This window comes from Eucyclogobius newberryi, unplaced genomic scaffold (genome assembly GCF_026437365.1).
Source record: "Eucyclogobius newberryi isolate DKJ021-1_F unplaced genomic scaffold, fEucNew1.0.hap1 SCAF_15, whole genome shotgun sequence".
Lineage (NCBI taxonomy): Eukaryota > Metazoa > Chordata > Actinopteri > Gobiiformes > Gobiidae > Eucyclogobius > Eucyclogobius newberryi.
In genome coordinates this window covers 18,015,739-18,025,052 of record NW_027315779.1, presented here as the reverse complement: position 1 = coordinate 18,025,052, position 9,314 = coordinate 18,015,739, and the positions used below count along the sequence as shown (strand labels likewise).

At 37.5% G+C, this 9,314-nt stretch overlaps 1 protein-coding gene across 1 annotated transcript in view; it reads right to left on the bottom strand.

Moving 5' to 3' along the window:
- Positions 1-9,314, bottom strand: part of LOC140360974 (seizure protein 6 homolog) — a 195,942-nt gene that overhangs the window by 68,630 nt on the left and 117,998 nt on the right. The gene's annotated exons all lie outside the window — the stretch shown is intronic.

The window sequence follows — 9,314 nt, the reverse complement described above, 5'->3', positions numbered from 1 at the left end:
TAATTCTTTGATTTAATTCCCATGGCTTTGTCAACTCTATTACCGGCCTACCAACAAATATGTAAGACAAATTGAGTTGCATGCACCCAATACCCACCACAATTATTTGCAGCCCAGAATGAGAATGAGTCATTTGGCGGTATAATTGGAAGTGTGCCGCCTGCTCTGGTTGCTGTCCCAAAGGGTTTTGATCATTTGAGGTGGCACACTAGGTCGGCTAATTCTTCTTTTAATCACTGACAAACTGCACAATAATGTTCTTCCTCTTTGCGTGGAAGTCTTATGATTTAGGCACCTGTATATTGGAGCAAAATTGGAAAACTACGTGGTTGTGGAACATACTGACAATTTTCAAGGTTCAAGATCTTCAACTAGTCTCGTTATTTTATAGTTATTTAAACATAACGCATGATTAAGATATGTATGTTGGAAATATAAGCTCATGAAAACTATGCAGTACTTTCAACTTTGCTTCCAGCAACTTGTGATTTTTTTCATTTAATCACAGTGTGAATAATTGGCTACAACATCAAAGCTAATCTTTCACTTTCTTAATACTGTACAAAGCCGCAGAGCTCCAAAAACATAAGAAAACTGATTTCACACTTTCTTAAGTTCCAGCCTACAAAAAGTTTTGTAGATACAAACCAAACCAGCAGACCGAACCAAAAAATGCTGTGCTTTCTGGTACAGTGGATAAAGGCGATGCACATGTGCCACTGTAGTGTCGTGGCTTTGATTCTAGACCTCGACCATTTCCCAAATGTTTATACACTCTCTCTCCCCATTTCACACTGCAGCTGTCCCGCTGAATAAAGCCTACAGGCCATAAAACACTTTTTTAAATGAAAACACAAAATACCATTTGAATAGAACTAGTAAAGCAAAATCAATGTAATGCAAACTACTCTTGAAAACCAAGTATCTGTTATTCCTTACTCGTCCAGAAGTGATCCTTCATTGTAGACATTTCAAATGTAGTCATCTGGACAATGTTTTAGACATCCAAAGGTCAGGCTAAAACTCCTTCCTGAGGGCAGGGCCAATTCACCTTAAAGTCGAGCCTCTCAGATCAGCACCTTCAGATTGAAAAATACTTTTAGACGGAAATAGAAACATCTTGATTTAAAGGCAGTGTCCATATTGATTATCTTTGAAACTTTTTCTACTTTTGAGTATCATCTGAAGAAGGCTGCACCACCAGGGATCCACTCTGAACCAGTGCATAAGGATGTGCAGACAAACAGATAAACTGGGTCAAACCTCATGGAACATCAGTTGTCCTTAAGGGCTTTGTGACCCTCACCTTTTGGACAAGTTTGGGGTCATGAACAGAACTTGCTGATCGTGAACTAACTTGCAATTTTAGTGTCAGTCAGACTCGCCAAACTTTCCTCCCAATAATATCAATCCTCAGTCTACTTTGGTCCCATGCTTCAATGTGCCTAGAATTATACTGGGGAATAAGGATCATCTGAGATGGAGGAATTAAGAGGAAGCAGAGCACAGACCCAATCATGCATCTGAGGCGGCCCATAATTCCACATTCACACACTCGGTGACTTGACAGTACTTGAGAGACAAAGACCTGACCCAGTTGGCGGATCGTGTGTGTGTGTGTGTGTGTGTGTGTGTGTGTGTGTGTGTGTGTAAGTGTGTGTGTGTGTGCATGTGTGTGTGCATGTGCGTGCTTGTGTGTGTGTGTGTGTGCAAATGAGAGCAGATCCTCTCGAAGCCCCTGTGCTGTCTGATTATCGCCTGAAAACAAGACCCTTTTGCAAGTGACAAAGAGGAGAGCCAGGAGACACTGTACCAGGCCGCAGCTGTTCCTCGGAGCTCTGCATTCAAGACTCTGAAGAGATCATCTCATCGCGCCCGGCTCTTTGCATTTCCGACATATTGAGAAGTCTATTTCGCAGTGAAGATGGCCTACTTCTCACGTGGGTCAGCTGGAGGAGGTCATTACTTCTGTGGCAGATGAGGACTCAGAAAGTCTTTTGTCCTCACAGTATGAATGGGCGAAAGAATATCCAACAGACATCTCATATTGACTGCCTGAAACACTTAACAAAGAACACACCTTAAACTAGGCATTGGGTCTACATCGCAATGGTAAAGATATACTGCCCAGGCCTGAAGTAAAAAGAAACCAAGCATAATAACATTGATCTTAACGCTTCATCAGTTAGGCCTACATTAACTTGAGTAACTATTTCATCTAATTGTACTTCTCTGAGCCATTTTCTGACCCCAAACATTTACTTTTATTCCAATTTGAGTTATATAACAGTTGATTAAAAGTTTTGGTTACTCTTCCCACTGTGAGTGAGTCTGCGGATGCCAAAAACGTTATGTTGTTTTATGTTTGGCCAGGAAAATATGACTTTATTTTCTCATTTTTGTGGTATGACCTTTGAATGCCAGATTTATTTACTGTGTTGTCCTTAAAATTATATTAACTTCAAATTACACCCAAACAGTTATATTTACATGACACCTACTACTCCTACTACTCCTACTAGAGTACCTATAGTAGTGTCCTCAAATACTTTTTTACTCTTACTTGAGTAAGTTCCTGGACCACTATTTATGTATATAATATATTCTTAAGTAACTTTATTCTTACTTGAGTAAGAATTGACTCTATTCCCACCTCTGCATATCGCATATGAATTCATCATTCATAATAATCTTTGATTCATTATTGTATCTCTTGTTGAAGTGCTCGTCTTGCCATGTATTTTTGGATGTTCATACAGTAGTGTCCTTAATGCTGCATTCAGTTATTTCTGTTAATTTCAGGATGAATATGTTTTATCAGATTGAACATGAGGCAGAATCATAACTTAAATGTACACTATGTCGTACACTGTGTAACCATCTGATGGAGATGTTGTTGCTTTGGCCAATGTTCCACATTAGGACATTTATATATCTCAGTCGAAATAAGCAGGATACACCACCAGATCAAGTAACAAGTCAGATCTGTGGAGAGGCTCACAGTATAAGAATGCATGTTCTTTTAAAAAAATGTAATTGCTAAAACCTTATTGAACAGGTGAATGCTTGATCTGTTTAATGCCAATCCGTGGAACATTCAAGGCAAAGTGATATGCCATTTTAACATACATTTAAGTTATTTTTGTACAAATTGATTGTGGGCTAATAATCTGCCTTTACCTAGATGTACCACAACGACCTACTGAAAACATCCATTGTCATCGCTTTGTTGATATCGCGATAAAATGAATGCAAAGAACAGTACACAGTTGTAGTGAAGTGAAGAGTATCTCCCGGAAAGGTCTGCAGCTCGTAAGCGGCTGCGGTGGAGACTTAATCTGCCATTTCCACAAAGGTCACAGGTTAAACAACACTGCATTGTACAAACATGCAATCTGCTTTTATCATAGTATTAAACCTGTTTCATGATTACGCCAAAGAGGGAAGAATCTATCTTTAGAAGCCAGGGAGTGTTTTGACTTTCTGTCTCAAAGCATGTGTGCGATTGTGAAGTTGAAAAGTTATTTTTTTCTCTTATAGGAAATCAATACAACACTCTTGTTGTTTAAGCAATAAATACTCTTAATAATGTTGCTTCTTGTGGCCAGATCTTTCGCTTGTATTGACAGCAGAAACCATTAGCTCGGCCTGTACAATAACATGCAAAAACAGCGTCCATAATGTATATTCCAGGTGAATTCCCCCTCCCTTTCCCACCACCACATTAACATTCATAGAGGCAGTGGAGTGTGGCGCGTACAGCCAAAGACAAGGAGTGCAGCGGGGATGGAGCGCTGCATGGGCGAGAGGGGGAAGAGGAAGACAATCAGAGGTGCTGAAGGTTGGCCCACTGTGGGATTGTGGGAAAGGTCAGATTGTGTGGCCATACATCAGGGTTATTACGGTAGGTCAGTGCCTGGTATATGGAGATGAGCGGCGCTGACAAGTTCACGGGAGAGAGAGTGGGCAAGGCGAAGAGTCACTGCACACAGCTTGTTATGGTGTCCACTTTTAGGGCAAAATGAAAGGTATTGCTCAAAGCTGGCGCCGCTTCATAGAGATGTGCAATGTGTGGGGGAAATGCAGTGTTCTATGTAACATTGAATTAAGTCCATGTGATGTTTTATGTTATCGTAATAAATAAATGCCTGGTATCAAAATCAAAACTTGACGAAGACAAACCAAGACCAAAATAAGGCTACAGTTTAGACTAATTTGAACTACCTTAAATACGTAACTTAATAATGCATTTAAGAAATACTTCAAAGTTATCATAATAAGTAGGTATGAAAAAGAAAATGTGGTTGTTGTGGTTAAAGGGGAATATAGCTGTTTGTGATGTATTATTCTTATTCAAATGCCAATGTTTTTTTTTTTTTTTTTTAAACTCTCAATATTAAGTATGTTGAAAAATGAGCAGTAAAATATATAATACAATTGCTTTTCTTTCTGCTCCTTTTCATTCATGTTTTGTAGCTTAACTGTAAATCACATTTGTATTTTATGGATGAAATAAGTACATTAAATAAACAAAACATTGCTTTAGCTGCAATAGCAAAACATTTGTCATGTATATTGTGCAGTCGTACATTTGACATGGAGTTTGTGTATGTTTAATGTTTAATGAACCAATGTCCATGTGTTAGTAAACATCACAACCATTTTTTATAATTGTTTAATTCTTGCAATTTACTTTTTGTCAAATCTATCTTGGAGCAATACAAATATCATTCCATCCCTTCCAGAGCAAATCCCCTCAGCTATAATCTTATAAATGATGTAGAAGATGGTATCAAAAAGCAAACTTTGTGGCTCAAAACGGAGGTGAATATTTCTGCAAATGAACTCTTCAAATACATTCCTTGCTGACCAGTGATAGTAGGTTTGCCAGACGAAGAGGTTCTACTCACTGAACATTCATGTTAGTCAACTTTTTCCCTCTTGATTTACTCCCTATTGATTTCTTTTACAGTCAACATTTTTATTTTATTTTCTATCTTGTTTCTAACTCCTGGGTTTAGATTAAGCGTCATGATTTCATTCCCAAATGGCTTATGTTGTTATCTTACTTTGTACCTTCGCTCACAAAATGCATATTCACTGTATCCTTATTAACATTGATGGCACATTGAGTCGCTGACAAAGAAGGTTTTTGCTAAGTAAACACAACAGTCCAGCAGCCGAGGCCCCACATTAAAATGCATAGATTACAGGCATATCAGTGGAGCGTGGAGAGCCTAGAAGTCCCTATGGAAATGTTGGTTTACTGCTTCTCCCAGGGCCGAGCGAGCGTCAGATTTGTGACCGCCGTCGTCCTCTCCACCACTGCTGAAGGACAAATGCGATCAAGCGGAGAAATCGTGCTTCACATCCCCGAACAATATCATCATGCAATCTGGACCTTCGTCATCTATATAACGCTGATAAAGATGTCTAGGAGTTGTCAGGGAAAAAAGCAACCGCGCCACCCCAAGTTAAGTAGATAAGGCCTGGCAGATGTGAGAGAAAGACAAATGTATGCACACGCTGTAGAGACGACGTGGATGTGGAGATGATTTTAATGGCTGATAAGTGATGGCTGCTCGGCTTAACAAGACGTTAATACATTGTTTAAACTGTATAATGTAAATATAATAAGACAAGGATGTGTCATAAATTAGCATCAGGTATGTGCAACAATAACAAACTAACCTCATAACGCACAAAAACAGTTGCATGATTATGTTTTGTCTGTCAAATATCACATTTTGATGTACAATGTATACTGAAAATGTCATGATAAATAACAATACAGAATGCTTCTGTAACCATAACCGTAATGCAGTACAATGCCTTAAAACCCTTCTAAATGTACAATGTCATAAAAAAACACATAAGCTGCAATAAATATGCAATACAATGAAACACTTAAATATTCTGTGAGTCATGTTACTTGTTCAACTCTCAGCTCAAGGAAAATGTACACACGATACATAATTAATGATAAGTTGATATTGTAATATAATTAATTATTTTAAGCCTAATCATGACTTTTATTAAAAGTCTCGATGTCTCAATGCTTCACAGAGGTGGGGACATCTATTCAAATGTGGTGAATGAGAAATGTTGATGTTTTTCTTGAGAGAGTTGTTTTTATATTGCAATATTTTGTGGGGTTTTTTACTGTGATGATTGTGTTGTTACTTCTGAATCTCAATGGGACCTCCTGGTTAAATATGATTTTTTTAATAATCTGAATTTAACTACTTTTATACTATAAACTATGCTTATAAATAAATGTAAATGATCTTGAAAACAACACAGTGCCTCTTTATGCCCACATTGGCCGATTTTCCCCATGCTTGAGACCAGCACAAAGAGCACATCACCCTTTTAGATTTGTTCACAATTTTAAAAGATCGCTTCTTTGGTTGAGTAAGGGGGAAAAAAACATTCATAAAGCTAATCAAGCTAATCAAGCTATTTTTTGCCATTTGAAAATGAGTTGTTCAACAAATACGGCCAATAACAATATTGTACAATATTGTACAATATTGTACTTGTACGAGCTGAATGTAGTTCCATCTGTCATAAAAATGTGAAGCCCGAGAGGTGTGGGGGTGCAGTGGGTGACCACCCTCCCTCCCCTCCTTCCCCACATGTACCCCATTACACACACACACACACACACACACACATTGTGCAGACTGGAGCTTTCCCTTGCTCTGCAACATTACATGCATGATTGCCAATGGGAGAACCATCAACCTTTAAAGTGTCATGTCTTTGTCTTGTGTCTGTTCAACGCAATACAACACTGAAACTGAACAGAAGGAAGCAAATGTGCAAGAACAATACAGTACAGTGTGCAGCCATTTTCGGAATCTAATTTTGAGTTAAACCACCAAAGAAAATATTGGGTGTTTGGATGATGAGCAAATCGCAGTGTTATTATAAGAATGATAATTATTGTATTAAATAATGTGAAATGTTATTCTTGGGCCCATAATGAACTGTTCTCTTTGGTGAGTATCAGCTCTTGGGAAACAATCATTAACCATCTTTGGGGGACACAACTATTTCCTAAACAACACTTTTTGCTCACAGGTTCACGGTGATGCAGTGGCAGGTGGGAAACTCCTGCGCTTCTGTCCTCTTCAACTTTAATCAAAAGTACACTGATGCCTGCCCGCTCGCTCGCCCGCCCCCTCTCTTTCTCTCTCTCTCATAATAATGGCCCGCTGAAAATTCAGGAGGCAGGCTCCACATCAATCACTCGGCAGATTTGAGTCCAATGCAATAAATATGTAAATGAGGAGAAGCCAATGTCTCGTAGCTTTGAGATCAGTGTGAGGAGGGGGAAAAGAGAGAGAGAGAAAAAAGGGGGGGGGCTTTATTAATTGCCCATGGCCAGAGGAATCCTATTACTGTGGCCATTGATTATAAAATTGTATGTGTGAATGATTTTCATGCAGAACGTGGACCGGCGGAGGATGAAGAGGCAAATGAGTGACTTGGGTGAGATATTCAACATGACAATATGCAACAGTGATGAAAGGACAGAATTCAAGTTCAAATGCAATTCAGATTAGACAATGAGTACAATATTATTTTCAAAGCACAATAGTGTAACATTAACCCACGAAGGAGCGAGTTTGCATTTCTTTAAGACATTCTAACAGAGCTGATCTTGCAGTCTGACTTAAAGATTTTTGGTACATTACAGAACACACTAATATTTATACCACGCAAAATATATCCATCATTTCAAATATTGACTTAAACGTGATATTTTTGTCTTATTGAAGGCCAAACATATTTTATTGCCAATATTGTATCTATTGAGTTGCTGTGCAACTTTTATTTATTTTTGTATGAATTGAGATGAACTTTTTGTTTGAGTGGGACAAAGAAGTTTAGAGCGTGGCTGTCTATTGTCGTCCCCATCAGCTTTCAGATTGGAATAGATTTACTGGCCGAGTGTTTGACATGCAAATCTCCCCTAATCGGGGCATTTTGTCCTGATAAACACGGATTAGTTTGATTACCAGCACGCTGCTATAGCTGAACTGAAAATATTTAAAGATCGAGGGCTTAGGCATCCATTTTAATATTATGACAAAGGACTACAGGAGAGAACACAAACACGTGTATAATATGGTGTTTGCGTGCAGCTCTGATGCTGGTTAGAGAAAGTAATATGTATCAGCCTTTACAATAAGGATTAAGTTGAAGCAATATAGTAAACTTAGCATTACATTTTCCCATTTTAAAAATACATTGTGTTCTTAATGTAACGTTAATTGAGCCTTTTGTACACTATTGTATGCTGTTGTTGTTGCTATTATACTATTAACTGAAAAGCGAGCATTTGACCTTTATCATTCCTTTGCATTGCTCATTCTAACATTGTTCTTATTTTCATGTACAGAAATCTAAACCATTTATTAAAAATCAAATCAATTTACATTTATGTTTGCATAAATTAGTTATTTATGTGCTAATCTTGAACTAATCTTGAAATCTTGAAATTCCTTTTTATTTTCACATAATCACCAAAGAAATTCGTTTGAAAATGAAATTCCTTAGACTTAATATTCTGAAATACCCCAAAACAATAATTGTTTCTATATATTTTTTTTTAAATTGGCAATGTAAAACACCACAATGTCGACCAAGTGCCATTTACAATGTTTTATTAGATTCTCTTTTATTCAGGACATTATATAAACTAGTACACTGAGAGGACATTGAGACAGCTACAAAATTTTGGTTCATTTGCATCTGTCCTTCTGTACCAAGAGGTTTACTGAGATCCAAACCCCTGAATACTGAGTACGTAAACACGCGACTGTCTGTACAATTACTTCATTAAAGGTAGGTCACAGGAATTGTCCGTTTTGTCCAGGGCTTTCATTAAATAAATAACTTCGTCAAATAAGATCAAACAGAACACACTGTCAGTCTGGTATGAGTCCTGAGAGGATTTTTGGCAAATTACATGACAATCATGAAGTGTGTATATAGTTCATCCTTAGGAGTCAAGAGGATAAAAAGCACTTAACATTGACAATTTTAGTGATAATAATAAATCAATCAAATTTGTAGCCGGTGTAAATGAAAGCATTATCTTAAGCAGACATAATGTATTTCTTTATTGCTCTATATATTGTCATTCACTTGTCACATTTCTATGGATTGCTTTAAACAACCTATTGACTGGCATGTAAATAATCAATGAGAACAAGAGATGCTAAATGAAATGAATTAAGAATATAAACAACTAAATCACCATTAGGGCTGCAAAGAAAATCTGTTTTACAGTTTTATATGGG